We start from the raw sequence: 19,521 nt of genomic DNA, 5'->3' as shown, positions 1-19,521 counted from the left end.
GGACCCCCATTCCCAGAACACCGACAACGATGTCAACTACATGATCATGCAAGGCAATATGACAATGATGAAGCGTGTCATAATAAACGGAACGATGGAAAGTTGCATGGCAATATATCTCGGAATGGCTATGGAAATGCCATAATAGGTAGGTATGGTGGCTGTTTTGAGGAAGATATAAGGAGGTTTATGTGTGATAGAGTGTATCGTATCACGGGGTTTGGATGCACCGGCGAAGTTTGCACCAACTCTCAAGGTGAGAAAGGGCAATGCACGGTACCGAAGAGGCTAGCAATGATGGAAGGGTGAGAGTGCGTATAATCCATGGACTCAACATTAGTCATAAAGAACTCACATACTTATTGCAAAAATCTACAAGTCATCAAAAACCAAGCACTATGTGCATGCTCCTAGGGGGATAGATTGGTAGGAAAAGACCATCGCTCGTCCTCGACCGCCACTCATAAGGAGGACAATCAAAGAACACCTCATGTTTCAAATTTGTTACACAACGTTTACCATACGTGCATGCTACGGGACTTGCAAACTCCAACACAAGAATTTCTCAAATTCAAAATTACTCAACCAGCACAACTTTAATATCACTACCTCCATATCTCAAAATAGTCATCAAGCATCAAATTTCGCTTAGTATTCAACGCACTTATGAGAAAGTTTTTACTAATCTTGGATGCCTATCATATTAGGAATAATTTCACAATTTAAGCAAATTACCATGCTGTTTTGTAGGACTCTCAAAATAATATAAGTGAAGCATGAGAGACAATAGTTTCTATAAAACAAAACCACCACCGTGCTCTAAAAGATATAAGTGAAGCACTAGACCAAAAACTATATAGCTCAAAAGATATAAGTGAAGCACAAAGAGTACTCTAGTAAATTCCGAATCATGTGTGTCTCTCTCAAAAGTGTATTCAGCGAGGATGATTGTGGTAAACTAAAAATCAAAGACTCAAATCATACAAGACGCTCCAAGCAAAACACATATCATGTGGTGAATAAAAATATAGCTCCAAGTAAAGTTACCGATGGACGAAGACGAAAGAGGGGATGCCTTCCGGGGCATCCCCAAGCTTTGGCTTTTTGGAGTCCTTGGATTTACCTTGGGGTGCCTTGGGCATCCCCAAGCTTAGGCTCTTGCCACTCCTTGTTCCAGAATCCATCAAATCTTTACCCAAAACATGAAAACTTCACAACACAAAACTCAACAGAAAATCCCATGAGCTCCGTTAGCGAAAGAAAACAAAACACCACTTCAAGGTACTGTATTGAACTCATTCTTTGTTTATATTGGTGTTAAACCTACTGTATTCCAACTTCTCTATGGTTTATAAACTCTTTTACTAGCCATAGACTCATCAAAATAAGCAAACAACACACGAAAAACAGAATCTGTCAAAAACATAACAGTCTGTAGTAATCTGTAACTAACACAAACTTCTGAAACTCAGAAAAATCTACCAAAATAGGACGATCTAGCTAATTTGTTTATTGATCTAGTGCAATTGGAATCGGTATTTTATCACGTTATGGTGATTTTTAACAATTGTTTTCGTGAACAGAAAGTTTCTGGAATTTTCAGCAAGATCAAATAATTATCATCCAAGAAGATCCTATAGGTTTTACTTGGCACAAACACTAATTAAAACATAAAAACACACCTAACCAGAGGCTAGATGGATTATTTATTCCTAAACAGAACCAAAAAGCAAAAAACTAAAATAAAATTGGGTGGTCTCCCAACAAGCGCTATCGTTTAACGCCCCTAGCTAGGCATAAAAGCAAGGATAGATCTAAGTATTATCATCTTGGGTCTTTAATTTTTTAGCGGAGTTAAGCTCGAATCCGGGACGTTCTTTACGTGTCCCTTCATATTCGGAAATTTTGAGATCTAAAGAGTCCAACCGCTTATTGCAAAGGGTAATCAACATATTCATGCGGTGGAGATTTCCGCTAACACTCTTAAGAGGTTCAAGAGATTTTTGTAAAATCTTCATTACTTCGCAAATTTTCTCAAAAACTTGCGTTTCTTCCTGGGTATGATGAGGCCCCTTTTGTTGAGGTAGTGTTCCCACTATGCCTTCTATAGTTTCATGCACAATACTGGGATCAATTTCAATAAAATTGCCTTTGGCAACGCAATCAAAGAGTTGTCTATGAGACATATTCAGTCCAACATAAAAATTGCAAAGCAAAATTCTAAAATTCACCTCTAGGGTACAATTACGATAAGATTCCATATTCTAAACCAAGCATCTTTTAAGTTTTCTCCTTGTCTTTGTTTGAAGCGAAGGACTTCAAACTCGGGAGACAACGGAGTAGATAAAGGACTAGTCATAACGACGAAGCAAGCGAAAAAGAGGCGAACGGAAAAGAGGGCGAATAAAACGGCAAGGGTGAAATGAGGGAGAGGAAAACGAGAGGCAAATGGCACATAATGTAATGCAAGGGATAAGAGTTTGTGATGGGTACTTGGTATGTCTTGACTTGTGCATAGACTCCCCGACAACGGTGCCAGAAATCAATCTTGCTACCTCTCGAGCACTGCGTTGGTTTTTCCTTGAAGAGGAAAGGGTGATGCAGCAAAGTAGCGCAAGTATTTCCCTTGGTTTTTGAGAACCAAGGTATCAATCCAGTAGGAGACCACGCTCAAGTCCCTTGCACCTACACAAACAAATAAGAACCTTGCAACCAACGCGATAAAGGGGTTGTCAATCTCTTCACGGCCACTTGCAAAAGTGAGATCTGATAGAGATGATAAGTTAATATTTTTGGAATTTTTATGTTAAAGACTAAAAGTAAAGAAAACAAATTAAACGGCGCCAGAAATAGCTTGTTGACGGGAGATTAATATGATGGAAAATATACCCGTGGGCCATAGGTTTCACTAGTGGCTTCTCTCAAGATAGCATAAGTATTATGCTGGGTAAACAAATTACTGTCGAGCAATTGATAGAATTGAGCATAGTTATGAGAATATCTAGGTATGATCATGTATATAGGTATCACGTCCGTGACAAGTAGACCGACTCCTGCCTGCATCTACTACTATTACTCCACACATCGACCGCTATCCAGCATGCATCTAGAGTATTAAGTTCATAAGAACGGAGTAACGCCTTAAGCAAGATGACATGATGTAGAGGGACAAACTCATGCAATATGATGTAAACCCCATCTTTTTATCCTCGATGGCAACAATACAATACGTGTCGTTTCCCCTACTGTCACTGCGATCGAGCACCGCAAGATTGAACCCAAAGCTAAGCACTTCTCCCATTGCAAGAAAGATCAATCTAGTAGGCCAAACCAAACTGATAATTCGAAGAGACTTGCAAAGATAACCAATCATACATAAAAGAATTCAGAGGAGATTCAAATATTGTTCATAGATAATCTTGATCATAAACCGACAATTCATCGGATCTCGACAAACACACCGCAAGAAGAAGAGTTACATCGAATAGATCTCCAAGAGAATCGAGGAGAACTTTGTATTGAGATCCAAAGAGATAGAAGAAGCCATCTAGCTAATAACTATGGACCCGAAGGTCTGAGGTAAACTACTCACACATCATCGGAGAGGCTATGGTGTTGATGTAGAAGCCCTCCGTGATCAATGCCCCCTTCGGCGGAGCGCCGGAAAAAGCCCCAAGATGGGATCTCACGGGTACGGAAGGTTGCGGCCGTGGAGATAGGGTTTTTGGCTCCGTCTCTGATGTTTTCGGGGTATGTAGGTCGGTGGAGCTACGAGGGGCCCACGAGGGTGGAGGGCGCGCCCAGGGGGGTAGGCACGCCCCCTGCCTTGTGGCCTCCTTGTTGATTGCTTGACGTCCACTCCAAGTCCTCTGGATCATGTTTGTTCCGAAAATCACGTTCCCGAAGGTTTCATTCCGTTTGGACTCCGTTTGATATCCTTTTCCTTCGAAATACTAATATAGGAAAAAAACAGCAATTTGGGCTGGGCCTCCGGTTAATAGGTTAGTCCCAAAAATAATATAAAAGTGTATAATAAAGCCCATTAAACATCCAAAACAGAATATATAATAGCATGGAACAATAAAAAATTATAGATACGTTGGAGACGTATCAATGGTGTCTAGATTGGATCTGGTGGTTCTGGACTCTGTGGCGGCTGGAATTGATTTCCATCGACTCCCCTAGGGTTTCTGGAATATTTGGGTGTTTATAGAGCAAACAGGCAGTCCGGGGGGCACCCGAGGTGGGCACAACCCACCAGGGCGCGCCTGGGCCTCCTGGCGCGTCCTGGTGGGATTTGCTCTCCTCGGAGCACCCCCCCAGGCGCAGCCTTGGACCATTAGGCGTCTTCTGGTCCAAAAACATTCTCCGTGAAATTTCGTTGCATTTGGACTCCGTTTGGTATTGATTTCCTGCGATGTAAAAAACATGCAGAAAACAGCAACTAGCACTTGGCACTATGTCAATAGGTTAGTACCAAATGATATAAAATGACTATAAAATGATTATAAAACATCCATGATTGATAACATAACAGCATGGAACAATAAAAAATTATAGATATGTTGGAGACGTATTAGCATCCCCAAGCTTAACTCCTACTCATCCTCGAGTAGGGAAGTGATAAAAACAGAATTTTTGATGTGGAATGCTGCCTAACATGTCATACCATATTCTTTTCTTTATAGCATGGACATTTGGACATTTTTGTGATTCAAAGCAATAGTCTAGTTTTGACATGATAATTGAAATACTCAAGCATATCAAAAGCAACCATGTCTTTCAAAATATCAACGCTACAATAAGTTATCCCTAGCCCATCATGCTCAATCATTGATCCATTCATGAAACACACTCGCATATTAACTACACCCAATACTCAAGTACGATCATATTGCCTCCTAGTTGGTGCTTTTATAAGAGAAGATGGAGACTCAAATTCAAAATAAAAATTGCATAATGTAAAAGAAAGGCCCTTCGTAGAGGGAAGTAGGTATTTGTAGAGGTGCTAGAGCTCAAAGCGAAAATTGAGAGATAAAATCATTTTGGGAGGTGTATCCTTCCCACCAACGAAAACGACTTAGAGTTCCCAACACTTTCCATGCTAGATATATCATAGGTGGTTCCCAAACAGAAAATAAAGTTTATTCCTTTTTCAACCATACTTTCACTTTCCATGGCTAGCTGTATCCACGGTTGCCCTCCATACCAACACTTTCCAAGGAATTTATTATGTGACAACATAAAGTAAATTCATTTTTCATTTCGGGACTGGGCATCCCTAATACCTTTGCCTTACTCTCGTGCAATGACAAGTGAATAAACAGTCATCGTGAGAATAACACATCTAGCATGGAAAATATTAGCCACCCCTCATCACTCTATGAGCGGAACGGACACACAAAAGAGAAGTTTATTTTTAAAATTAGAGATGGCACATACAAATTTGCATAGAACGGCAAAAGAATACCGCATATAGGTAGATATAGTGGACTCATGTGGCAAAACTGGTTTAAAAGTTTTTGGATGCACAAGTAGAGATCATACTTAGTGCAGAATGAAGGCTAGCAAAAGATTGAGAAGCGACCAACCAAGAAACGAATAATCTCATAAGCGAGCATTAAGCATAATTAACACCGAATAATGCACCACAAGTAGGATATAATTTCATTGCATAATTATTGACTTTCGTGCTTGCATAGGGAATCACAAACCTTAACACCAATATTCTTACTAAAGCATAATTACTCCTCAACATAACTCACATATCACACCATCATATCTCAAAACTATTATTAAGAATCAAGTTTTTTTGTCCAATGATCTTCATGAAAGTTTTATTATATCCTTCTTGGATATCTATCACTTTGGAACTAATTTTCATATGTTTCTTTTGATAAGCTCAAACAAATATAAGTGAAGATCATGAGCATAATATTTCTTTATCTCAAATTAATTTAAGTGAAGCAAGAGAGGATTTCTTAAAAAAATTACCAACTCTCAAATAAATCTAAGTGAAGCAAGAGAGCATTTCTTCAAAAATACTAAAGCACACCGTGCTCAAAAAATATAAGTGAAGCACAAGAGCAAGTCCATAGCTCATAAAAAATTAAAGTGAAGCATAGAGAGCAATTCTAACAAGTCATGACATAATTTTGGCTCTCTCAAATAGGTGTGTCCAGCAAGGAATCAAGACTTAAAACAAAAAATAAAACAAGCAAAGACTCATATCATACAGGATGCTCCAAGCAAAACACATAGTATGTGACGAATAAAAATATGGCATCGAGTAAAATACCGATGGTTGTTAGAAGAAAGAGGGGATGCCACTCGGGGCATCCCCATGCTTAGTTGCTTGCTCACTTTTGGATAATGGATTGGGATGCCGGGGCATCCCCAAGCTTAGGCTCTTCTTACTCCTTATTCCTTCATCCATCGTAAGATAACCCAAAACTTGAAAACTTCAATCACACAAAACTCAACAAAACCTTCGTGAGATCTGTTAGTATAAAAAAATAAATCACTACTATAAGTGTATCAAACCAATTCATATTTAGTTCTTGCATTATATCTACTGTATTCCAACTTTTCTATGGCAAAAACTCATCAAAGAAAACCGTAGAGCCATCAAAACAAGCACACAACGCAAAAAAAAATCTGTCAAAACAGAACAGTTTGTAGCAATCTGATTTGTTCGAATACTTCTGGAACTCCAAAAATTCTGAAAATTAAGACGACCTGGGTAATTTGTATATTAATCTACTGCAAAACAAATTGGTATTTTATCATGCTCTGGTTAAAAATAAGAATTGTTTTCGTGAGCGCAAAAAGTTTCTGTTTTCAGCAAGATCAAACAACTATCACCCAAGAAGACCTAAAGCCTTTACTTGGCACAAACACTAATTAAAACACAAAAAACACAATCATAACAGTAGCATAATTGTGCAAACACTCAAGAACAGAAAGCAAAAGGCAAAAATAAATTTTATTCATTGGGTTGCCTCCCAACGAGCGCTATCGTTTTACGCCCCTAGCTAGGCATTGAGATTTCATTGATGCTCACATGGAAGATAATAATTGAGTCACGAAGAGAGCATCATGTTGCATGTGAAAACACCTTTAAGTCTAACATACTTCCTATGCATAGGCATTTTATAAGCAAACAAATTATCAAGACAAGAAACATCTAACATATGCAAGGAAGAAGAATAAAACATTGACAATCTCAACATGAAGAGAGGTAATTTAGTAACATGAAAATTTCTACAACCATATTTCCCTCTCTCATAATAATTACATGTGGGATCATGATGAAATTCAACAATATAGATGTCACATAACATATTCTCAACATGATCCACATGCATGCAAAGTTGACACTTTTCCAAAATAGTGGGATTATCATCAAATAAAGTCATGACCTCTCCAAGCCCACCTTTATCAAAAATTTCATAAGATTGAACACTCTCCAAAGATGTGGGATTATTTTTAGCTAAAGTTGACACTCTTCCAAACCCACATTTACTATTATAGCAAGCATATTCATCATGAGGTTTAAATAAATTTTCCAGATCATAAGAATCATCACCCCAATCATGATCATTGCAACAAGTAGTGAACATAGCAAAATTAGCATCCCCAAGATTGGGGTTTTGCATAGTATTAACACAATTGACATTAATAGAATTTATATAACATCGTTGCAATCATAATTTTCATTCAAGGAGCTATCATGAATCACTTTATAAACTTCTTTGTTTAACACTTCATCACAATTTTCAGATTCATAAATCTCAAGCAAAACTTCATAAAGATAATCTAGTGAACTCGATTCACTAGCAATGGGTTCATCATAATTGGATCTCTTGAAAAGATTAGCAAGTGGATGAGGATCCATATCAATAGATTTTTAGCAAGCAAAGATGCAAGCAAATAGAAGGCACATGACAACACAAGCAAACATGAGATCTGACAAGAAAAAGGCAAACGAAAAAGAAGGCGAATAAAATGACAATTTTTTGTGAAGTGGGGGGGGGGAGGAAAACGAGAGGCAAATGGCAAATAATGTAAATTGCCAGGAGATGAGATTTGTGACTAGGAACCTGGTATATGTTGAAGATCCTCCCCGGCAACGGCGCCATAAATTCCTTTTGATGCGGCTCGAAGCTACCGGTATTTCCCCAAAGAGGAAGGGATGATGCAGCACAACAGTGGTAGGTATTTCCCTCAGATATGAAACCAAGGTTATCGAACCAGTAGGAGAACCAACCAACACAACGTAAACAACCCCTACACATAGAAAACAAATCCTCGCAACCCGACGTGTTAAAGGGGTTGTCAATCCCTTTCGGGTAACGGCGCCTCAAGATAGGCAAACAGACGTGAATAAAATTGTAGTAGATTGATAGATAAAATGCCAAATAAAATAAATAAGAAGAAAACACAGCAAGGTATTTTTGTATTTTTAGTTTAATAGATCTGAAAATAAAAGCAAAGGAAATGTAGATCGCAAAGGCAAATAATATGAGAAAGAGATCCGGGGGGCGTAGGTTTCATTAGTGGCTTCTCTCGAGAAAAATAGCAAACGGTGGGTAAACAAATTACTGTTGGGCAATTGCTAGAACTTCAAATAATCATGACGATATCCAGGCAATGATCATTATATAGGCATCACGTCCAAGATTAGTAGACCGACTCCTGCCTGCATCTACTACTATGACTCCACACACATCGACCGCTATCCAGCATGCATCTAGTGTATTAAGTTCATGGAGAAACGGAGTAATGCAATAAGAACGATGACATGATGTAGACAAGATCTATCTATGTATAGATAGACCCCATCGTTTTATCCTTAGTAGCAACAATACATACGTGTCGGTTCTCCTTCTGTCACTGGGATCAAGCACCGTAAGATCGAACCCACTACAAAGCACCTCTTCCCATTGCAAGATAAATAGATCAAGTTGGCCAAACAAAACCCAAATATCGGAGAAGAAATATGAGGCTATAAGCAATCATGCATAAAAGAGATCAAAGAAGCTCAAATACTTTCATGGATATAAAAAGATAGATCTGATCATAAACTCAAAGTTCATCCGATTCCAACAAACACACCGCAAAAAGAGTTACATCATATGGATCTCCAAGAGACCATTGTATTGTGAATTCTGCGAGAGAGAGATAAAGCCATCTAGCTACTAACTACAGGCCCGAAGTTCTACAAAGGACTACTCACGCATCATCGAAGAGGCACCAATGGAGGTGGTGAACCCCATCCGTGATGGTGTCTAGATTGGATCTGGTGGTTCTGGACTCTGCAGAGCTGGAATTGATTTTCGTCAACTCCCCTAGGGTTTCTGGAATATTTGGGTATTTATAGAGCAAAGAGGCAGTTCGGGGGGCACCCGAGGTGGGCACAACCCACCAGGGCTCGCCTGGGCCTCCTGGCGTGCCCTGGTGGGTTGTGCTCTCCTCAGAGCACCCCCCAGGCGCAGCCTTGGTCCATTAGGTGTCTTCTGGTCCCAAAAAATTCTCCGTGAAGTTTCGTTGCATTTGGACTCTTTTGGTAAAAAACATGCAGAAATAGCAACTGGCACTTGGCACTATGTCGATAGGTTAGTACCAAAAAATGATATAAAATGACTATAAAATGATTATAAAACATCCAAGATTGATAATATAACAGCATGGAACAATCAAATATTATAGATACGTTGGAGACGTATCATCTACCTACCAGACAATCTGGTACTAAACCTCCGACTCCCATTTCTCAAAAAACATTCACTTGTGCGGGTTCGTATATCAGAGGCCTCATTGCACAGCATCATCCACTCCAGTTGCCCTGCCCTGGAGTGCTTGGTGCTTGTTTTCACAATTAGAATCGGTTGTCTCCAAATAAAGTCGCCTAACTTTGTAAGAATTGGAAATTCTTTTGACGGAAGACAGCTCATAATCCAAGATGCCCCTCCACTTCAAAGGTTGGTACTTGATTCTAGTTATTCACCGTCGCAAATAACCGTCCTCTCTGCGCCTAAACTGGAGACCTTGGGTGTAATACATGATCTTTGTGCTCATTTCAAGATGGTGTTTGGCTCCACAGTTCTTCAGGTACTTTATATTATCATCTACACTTGTAACCATAAGCTGCATTTCAAATTTTTACGCATAAGTTATATATCATCTTGGAGTACACATTTTGTACTAATAGTATGTTCTATGCTCAATGCAGAGTTTCTCCATGGATAGCCTATCAATGGTGCTGGATTCTGTCAAGATGTTATATATCCAAATGAATAGTTTTGATCTGAATAAGATTATTGGCTTCCTGCAATGCTTTCCATGTCTGGAGAAGTTGTATATAAAGGTGATAATTTCACGCACATTGGAAGCCCGCATATAGTGTACTAGAATTAACCGTTCAGCTGTTGCTCTTTCGACACACTTTTTTTAGACCCTAACTGTTTTCAGTCTTCATGTCTATTTAGGCAACAGGACGGGGTAAGAAAGTTATAACCAATCGGTGGATTCGTAAGCACCGGGATTTTATCACTTCTCATGACATTCGATTGAAGACAATAACGCTAGAACGATATGTACACAACCATGCAAACACTAGCTTTGTCACATTCTTCCTGCTGAATGCGAGGTTACTATTGTCCATCAGGCTTATGTTTATCAGCAGCATGGTTTTGATGGATGTGTATGTCGAAGAGCAAAAAAGGAGTTTTATGTGATCAAAAGAGCTTCTGAACGTGCCGGGCTTCTATTTACAACATATTGTGGTCATAATCCAGTAAATTTTATGACCCAGGATGTTCATTCTATGGACCTGACCGATCCATTTGACTGTGACTGCCAAAAACAGTGCTGGAGTTAGATGTTGTTACCCTTTTCAATCTGGGTTTTGTCTAAACCTGATGAACAATTAACCCTCGTGCTTTTGTACAGTTTGTAAGCTGGAGTTAGATGTTCTTGCCCTTTTCAACTCGGTTGTGACTGTCATATTTTCTTTGAAACAAGGCAAACGGCTTGCCATTCGTTTAATTTAGAGTGAAATACTATAACAAATCCCAACCAAGGGAAATAACATCACTCTCGCCGGCTGCTTGAGCTCACCGTGCATTATAGAAGCCAAGTGATTAGCCCCCACCAGCACCCACAAACTTATTTTGAACTAGCACACCAAATGGGCTATAAATTTTCATAAGAAAGGCTGCATAACCGTGATAGATTTGGATTCTGACATTTGGGACCCATGAGGAAATAGCCTATCCAAGGTGGTGTCGACTTACTAGCTAGTCAACAAATGATTCTGCCTACCAGCCGTTGGATTGACATCCAACATCTCTCGTGTATCTTCTATCTCTTGTCTTCTTCCTCCAGCCGCCCAAACCAGACCGCCCCGTCGGCTCCGCCTGCTCCCGTCTCCCATGGCTGGCTGCGCCTCCGCCGCCCTACCGTACCCTCCAACGTTGGCCAGTCCCTCCCTTTATTCCCCCACACGTCCTGTTATTCTCCGGTGACGTCAGCCCCAACACGCACCCGCACCCGAACCAGTCAACCCTCATACTTCCCTCCGTCTGCGACTGGACCGGCGCATCTTCCATGACTCCTGTTCGTTTCGTCCGAGGCCTCGCCGTCGTCCTCCGCCTTTGTTCGCTCGCCGTTCGTGGTGCGCCACCCTCTTGTGTTGTCAATGTCGTTAACAACCGAGAGGAACAAGGAGATGACTGTACGTGGAGAGAATGACAGTAGGGACCCACCAGCATCATGGTAGTACGCAAGCAAGTGCCTCGTTATTACAAGCCCCAAAAAATGCTTCCTCCTAATGGTTGGACATCTGGGGCTCACGCCATTGTCAACGTAGTAAAAAACGAGAGAATTACACAATGAGCGGCTGACACTAGGGACCCAGCAGGTCACGCAGTTGTTATTTACTTTTTTTGAGGAACAAGCATATGTTATTTATACTAATTTTGGCGACGGATCATGGTAACAACGGGGCTGTGCGGGGGCTGTGGCCCGTCTAGCCAGGGTTTTATTTATGTTTACCACATCATGAGCCCAATTGTGTTTTTTCTTGCTGAAAATGGCTAGCCCAATTCTACTTTTTTTCAAAGAAATACTCAAAAGAGGCCTACTTGCTTTGTCAGCCCTGCTGGGCTGCAAATCTTTCAAGATGAGGAGAGTTTCATTCGGTTTGCCCAGAACATGGGCTATTAGTAATGAGAAATGTGTTGTACATTTTTAAAACACATCAAACCGGAAATTAGTTTCAATTTTTTTCATTACAAGATTTTAAATTCCATTTATTTTTATGCGTGTACAATTATTTCGATTTTATATTTATATAAATTATTTTTCAAAATAGTTTGAATGTGACTCGATATTTCAGGATTAAAAATAGTTGACCACACCGAAATATGCAAAATTTCGTATAATTTTTAACCGTGGCCACAATATGGGCTGTAATGCTAACAAAAAGAAGATGGGCTCCAAAAAATCCTTAAGAATTAGCAAATGGGCTGTAAATTATTAGAAATAATGGCAGATGGGTTGTATGCTGTTTTCCACAGATTCGAGGCTCACTTGTGCGCCTACTATAGGTTGACGGGTACACTTTCCTAAAAAAAGGTTGACGCACACGTAATGTCGTGTCAACTTAGTCAACACACGAGAGCAGTGATTGTTGGATGTCCATTCAACGGCCGTGCTTCTTCAATCTCTGCTCTTCGTACTCCATCCGCTCAAACAAGTGCCGGCGGGACTGCCTGCTCCCTCCTCCCGCGGTCGGCTGTGCTGCCGCGCAGGCCTCACCGCCCCACCGTACTCCCATCATTGGCCTAGCCATCCCTCTACTCACCCACACCTACTGTTATTCTCCGGTGAGGGCAGATAAAATAGTAAACCCTCGTACTCCCCTCCACGTAGGAAACAACTGCCGAGTCTTCCCTGGCTCCGTGTTGTTCCCTTCCTAGGCCTCGCCGTCGTCCACCGCCCTGGTGCTCTCGGCGCGGCGTGGTCAACGTGGTCAACGAACGAAATCCATCGAAAGTGGACTGTACGTGGAGAGGCTGACAGCTGGGTCCACGGCCGCGCAAAAGGAAATGCCTCCTTATTACGTGCAAAATAATGATTCCTCCACCAGACAACTGGGACCCACCGGAAGGGCCTCTGTATTTTGCGAAAAAATGTTCCTCCCGCTGACAGGTCGGACCCACCAGCTATATCTTCGCACGCAAGGAATTGCCTCCTTATTACACACAAAAAAATGAATACTCCCCCTGCTAGCTGGGACCCACCGTAGTTGGAGGCTGATTTGTGGGCCTACTGACGCAGACGGAGGGCTTTTTCAACTTAGTCAATATGAATGATTCTAACTCCAGTGATTGTACGATGTCCATCCAACGGCCGTAGTGCTTCTTTAATCTCTGGTCTTCTTGCTCCAGCCGCCCAAACCAGCGCCCGTCGTGCCGCCTGCTCCTGCCTCCCTTGGCCGGCTGTGCTGCCGCGGAGGCCTCACCGCCCCCTACTACTCCCGCCGATGGCCAGGCCATCCCTCTACTCACCCACACCGCCTGTTATTCTGCGGCGATGGCAGCCTCACACCGCAACCGAACCAGTGAACCCTCGTACTCCTCTCCGCGTGGGCATCCATTGCAGCGTCTTCCCCGGCTCCGCGTCATCCCCTTCCTAGGCCTCGCCATCGTGCACCGCCTTGGTGCTCTCGGAGCGGCGTGGTCAATGTGGTCAAGGAACGACTTCCATCGGAACAGTATTGTACGTGGAGAGGCTGACAACTGGGTCCACGGCCGCAGCAAGGAAGTGCCTCCTTATTACGTGCAAAATAATGATTCCTCCGCCTGACAGGAGGGACTCACCAGACGGGCCACCGTATTTCACGAAAAAAACATTTCCCCCTGACTGCTGGGACCCACCAGCTACATCTTCGCACGCAAGGAAGTGTGCCTCCTTATCCTCCCTGACAGTCAGGACCCACCTGGTCGAAGCGTACGTAGCGTTGTCATTCTGGTCACGAATGTGTACGTACATATTGGTCGATCGGTCTATCTGCAGGCTTCAGCGATAAACCATGGCCGAGTAAGGAAGGGCACATGTCATAGTAGAGGCGTGCACGTAGCATGTACACGTACGTACAGCCAGGGTGCAAGAAAGTAAATACGGCCATGTACGTACATACGGGCGGGGTCTCGAACACCTACTTGCGCATATGTACGGCCAGGGCTCGTGTACATGGCTGGGTCAGAACGGAGAAATTGTGTCGTCATGTTCATCGGGAGCCAACCGGCTGGATCGGAATGGAATGCATCGTGTTCATCGGGAGACAACCGGCTTGGACGGAACAACCAATCGAAACGAGGCCTGGTGTACCGCAGAACAGAGAAAACTGCCTTATGTTCGACCGGCCACGTCGAAACGGGATCCTGTTCATCGGGAGGGGTCTGGCGTACCGCAAAATGGAGGAAACGGACCTATGTTCGAGTGCCTACGGTCGAAACGGGGTCCTGTTGATCGGGAGGGGTGTGGCGTTCGCAAAACGGAGGAAACGTACTTGTGTTAGAGCGCTACGGTCGAAACGGGGGTCCTGTTCATTGGGAGGGGTGTGGCGTACCGCAAAACGGGACTCCACGGGCTACTGTTCATCTCCACCGTCGACCTCCTCTAGCCTCCACCTGCGACTGTTCATCCACGGGCTCCTGTTCCTCCAACCTCCACCGCTTCTCCACCAGCTACCGTTCAACCAGCCCTCTCCACGAAGTCCTGTTCAACCACCCCTCCACGGGCTACTGTTCATCCAGCCCTCCATCGGCTACTGTTCAACCGGCCCTCCACGCAGTCCTGTTCATCCAGCCCTCCACGGGGTCCTGTCCATCCACCTCCAACCGGCTCGATCGATCGGGGTCCTGTTTATCCAACAGCAACACCACAGGGTCCTATTCATCCAACCCCCCACCAGGAACTGTTCATCCAACCCCCCAAGAATGCTCATTGTTCATCAAGGGAAGGAGGCAGCAGGTTCGGCCGCCTTCAGTTAGCAGTAGTAGCGAAGGAATCGCTCGATCGGGTTCAGTTAACAACTAGATCGATCGCTCGGGTTCAGTAACGCGTAGCTTGCAGTGCAATCGCTCGGGTTCAGTAGGCGAATGCCTCGCTCGGGTTCAGTTAGAGCCCAACGCCTCGCACCCACACACGTACGTGTACGAGAGAAATGCGCATCGCTCGGCCCCCGACCACCCACCGTAACCGGGAACTCCCCGATATTTTCCTCGCCCTCGCTTCTACCACGGTTTTTTCCGTCATGGACGGCCCAAAGAATGTCATGCATATGCGTCTCCGGCCCGCCCAGGAGGAAAAACCCATTTTCTGTCATGATTTTTTTCATAGAAGTAGGAGCCCACCACATCTATGATGATACCGGGTTTTGTCACAATTATCGTCATAGAAGTGTCATAAGCATGACAAAAAAAATTCATACGGCCCAAAATGTCACGAATGTGTCTTTTTTTTGTAGTGTAGGCTTGCTGGATGGTGATGGGTTGGATCAGATTTATCATGTAATTGAGTTAGTTTTGTTAGGGTTTGATCCCTAGTATCCACTATGTTCTTAGATTGATGTTGCTATGACTTTGCTATGCTTAACGCTTGTCACTAGGGCCCGAGTGCCATGATTTCAGATCTGAACCTATTATGTTTTCATGAATATATTTGTGTTCTTGATCCTATCTTGCAAGTTGTAGACACCTATTATGAGTTATGATCCGCATACCCCAAGGTGACAATAATTGGGATTCTTTCCGATGATTACCGTAGTTTGAGGAGTTCATGTATTCATTGAGTGCTAATGCTTTGGTCTGATTCTCTACTAAAAGGAGGCCTTAATATCCCTTAGTTTCCATTAGGACCCCGCTGCCACGGGAGGGTAGGACAAAAGATGTCATGCAAGTTCTTTTCCATAAGCACGTATGACTATATACTGAATACATGCCTACATTATATTGATGAATTGGAGCTAGTTCTGTGTCATCCTAGGTTATAATTGTTGCATGATGAATGCCATCCAGCACAATTATCCATCACTGATCCATTGCCTACGAGCTTTTCACATATTGATCTTTGCTAAGTTACTTTCGCTTTGCCATTGTTACAATCACTACAAAACTGCTACAGTTACTTTTGCCACCGTTTTCGTTACTTCCATACTACTTTGCTACTAAAAACTTTGCTGCAGATATTAAGTCTTTTAGGTGTGTTTGAATTGACAACTCAGCTGCTAATAATTGAGAATATTCTTTGGCTCCCCTTGTGTCGAATCGATAAATTTGGGTTGAATACTCTACCCTCGAAAACTGTTGTGATCCCCTATACTTGTGGGTTATCAATACCTTTTTCTAGCGTTGTTGCCGGGGAGCATAGCTCTATTCTCTGAGTCACTTGGGATTTATATCTGTTGATCACTATGAGGAATTTGAAAGATACTAGCAGAACCAAGATTTTTCCCTCTACTACGAGGGGAGGTAAGGAACTGCCATCTACACCTTCTGTTTTGAGTAAACTTGCGACACCTACACCTGCTAGACATGTCGCCTATTATTGATGATGCTTCTTCTACTATGAATGATGCTTATGATGCTACTACTTTGCTTGCTTAAACTGTGCCACTGGGTGAATTACTTGATGAACACCTTGCTAGAGCTAGAACCTTTGATTATGCTGAAGATTATGATATTTCTGAAACCGATGAAATTATTGAAACTAAACACTTTGAAACACCTGTTAGACCTATCTCTCCTAGATATGAATTGTCTGTTATGCCTGAGGGTTATATTATGGATGGAGAGGTAGCTAGGGACTTTCTTGCTTGTAAGGATAGAGATGATCTTAAGAAATTATTATGCAAGTGGAAAGAAAAATCTTTGAATGCTAGAATGCAATATGATCCTAAGTTTGCTACTTCACCTATCTTTGTTACTCATAAGGATTATGAATTCTCTATCGATCCTGAGTTAATTACTTTGGTTGAATCTGATCCTTTCCATGATTATGAATTTGAAACTGTTGTGGCACATCTTACTGAATTGAATGATATAGCCACCCTATTTTCTTATGAGAAAAAGATTCGCTATTACTATATTCTTAAGTTGTTTCCTTTCTCGTTAAAGGGTGATACTAAGATATGGTTCAATTCTCTTGCTCCTGGTTGTGTGCGTAGTCCCCAGGATATGATTTACTATTCTGAAAAATATTTTCCTGCTCACAAGAAACAAGCTGCCTTACAGGAAATATTTAACTTTGTGAAAATTGAAGAAGAGAGTCTCCCACAAGCTTGGGGGAGGCTTCTCCAACTACTTAATACTTTGCCTGATCATCCTCTCAAGAAAAATGAAATACTTGATATCTTTTATAATGGACTAACTGATGCTTCTAGGGACCACCTAGATAGTTGTGTTGGTTGTGTTTTTAGGGAACGATTTGTTGAGCAAGCTGAATTGCTATTGAATAATATATTGAGTAATGATAATGATTGGACCCTTCCTGAACCAACTCCTAAGCCAACTCCAAAGAAAAGAGGTATTCTATTCTCAGTCTCGAAGATATGCAAGAAGCAAAGAAACCTATGAAAAAGAAAGGTATTAAAGCTGAAGATATTAAGAATTTACCACCTATTGAAGAAATACATGGTCTTGATAACCCGACACATGTAGTAGAGGTAAACTCTCTCTATAGATTTGATGAAGGTGATATTCCTCATAATAAGTCTGCTAGTCAATGCTTGGATGAGTTTGATAACTTTATCGCTAAACAAGAAAATTTCAATGCTTATGTTAGTAGACAATTGAAACATAATGCTTATATGCTTGACTGCTTGGGTGATTATATGAGTAGAACTGTTAATGATCTTAAGATTATTAGTAAGCATGCTTCCATGGTGAAAACTCAAGTAGAACAAGTTCTCAAGGCTCAGAATGATTTGTTGAATGAGTTGAATAGTAAGAACAATGATAATGTTGTTAGAGTAATGACTAGAGGTGGTAAAATGACCCAAGAACCTTTGTATCCTGAGGGCCATCCTACGAGAATTGAGCAAGATTCTCAGAGAATCAATGCTGATGCACCTAGTCCTTCTAAAAGGAAAAAGAAAGGTGATAGGACTTTGCATGCTTCTAGTGAACCTGTTATAGATACACCCGAGAATCCAAATGATATTTCTATTTCTGATGCTGAGGCACAGTCTGGTAATGAACATGAACCTAGTGCTAATGTTAATAATGATGTTCATGTTGATGCTCAACCTAGTAATGATAATGACGTGGAGGTTGAACCTGCTGTTGATCTTGATAACCCACAACCTAAGAATAAATGTTATAATAAGAGAGACTTCATTGCTAGAAAACATGGAAAAGAAAGAGAACCATGGGTTCAGAAACCCATGCCCTTTCCTCCTAAACCATCCAAGAAAAAGGATGATGAGGATTTTGAGCGCTTTGTTGAAATGCTTAGACCTGTCTTTTTGCGTATGCGTTTGACTGATATTCTGAAAATGTCTCCTTAGCTAAGTATATGAAAGAGATTGTTGCAAATAAAAGAAAGATACCGGAAGCTGAAATTTCCACCATGCTTGCTAATTACACTTTTAAGGGTGGAATACCAAAGAAACTAGGAGATCCAAGAATACCAACTATACCATGCTCCATTAAAAGAAACTATCTTAAAACTGCTTTATGTGATCTTGGAGCCGGTGTTAGTGTTATGCCTTTCTATTTATATCATAGACTTGAATTGAATAAGTTGACACCAACTGAAATCTCTTTGCAAATGGCCGATAAATCAACTGCTATACTCATCGGTATTTGTGAGGATGTACCTGTCGTAGTTGCAAACGTTACTATTTTAACGGACTTTGTTATTCTTGATATACCCGAGGACGACAGTATGTCGACCATCGTTGCTAGACCATTTTTGAATACTGCAGGGGCTGTTATTGATTGCAACAAAGGCATTGTCACTTTTCATGTTAATGGTAACGAGCATACGGTACACTTCCGAAGAAACAACCTCAAGTTAATAGCATCAATTCTATTGAAAAAAATTCAACTATTGCTATTGGAGGCTTTCAAATCCCTATTCCTACTGTCAAAAAGAAATATGATATTCTTATTATTGGGGACATGCATATCCTTGTTGAGGTAACCTAGTGTTATACAAAGATTCTCCGGTTTCATGTCATTCGGAAGAAGTTTGTTAATAAGACTTGATCAACCTTGTTAATGCATTCCTTTTGACGGGCATGAGATGGATGAATTTACTAAACACAACTTTCCGTACCCACTTTTTAGTTTCTATTATTTAGATTAACTAAAGCAAAAATACTATTATTTGTTTGTTTTCTGAATTATCCGTGCAATAAAAATGTCCCGAAAATAAAAGTTCTCCAAATGCCCTGAAAATTTAGTATGATTTTTTATAGAATATTTGAGAATTTTCAGCACTGAGAAC

The sequence above is a fragment of the Triticum aestivum genome, chromosome 1D (assembly GCF_018294505.1).
Source record: "Triticum aestivum cultivar Chinese Spring chromosome 1D, IWGSC CS RefSeq v2.1, whole genome shotgun sequence".
Lineage (NCBI taxonomy): Eukaryota > Viridiplantae > Streptophyta > Magnoliopsida > Poales > Poaceae > Triticum > Triticum aestivum.
Note: the sequence above shows the minus strand (reverse complement) of the source record.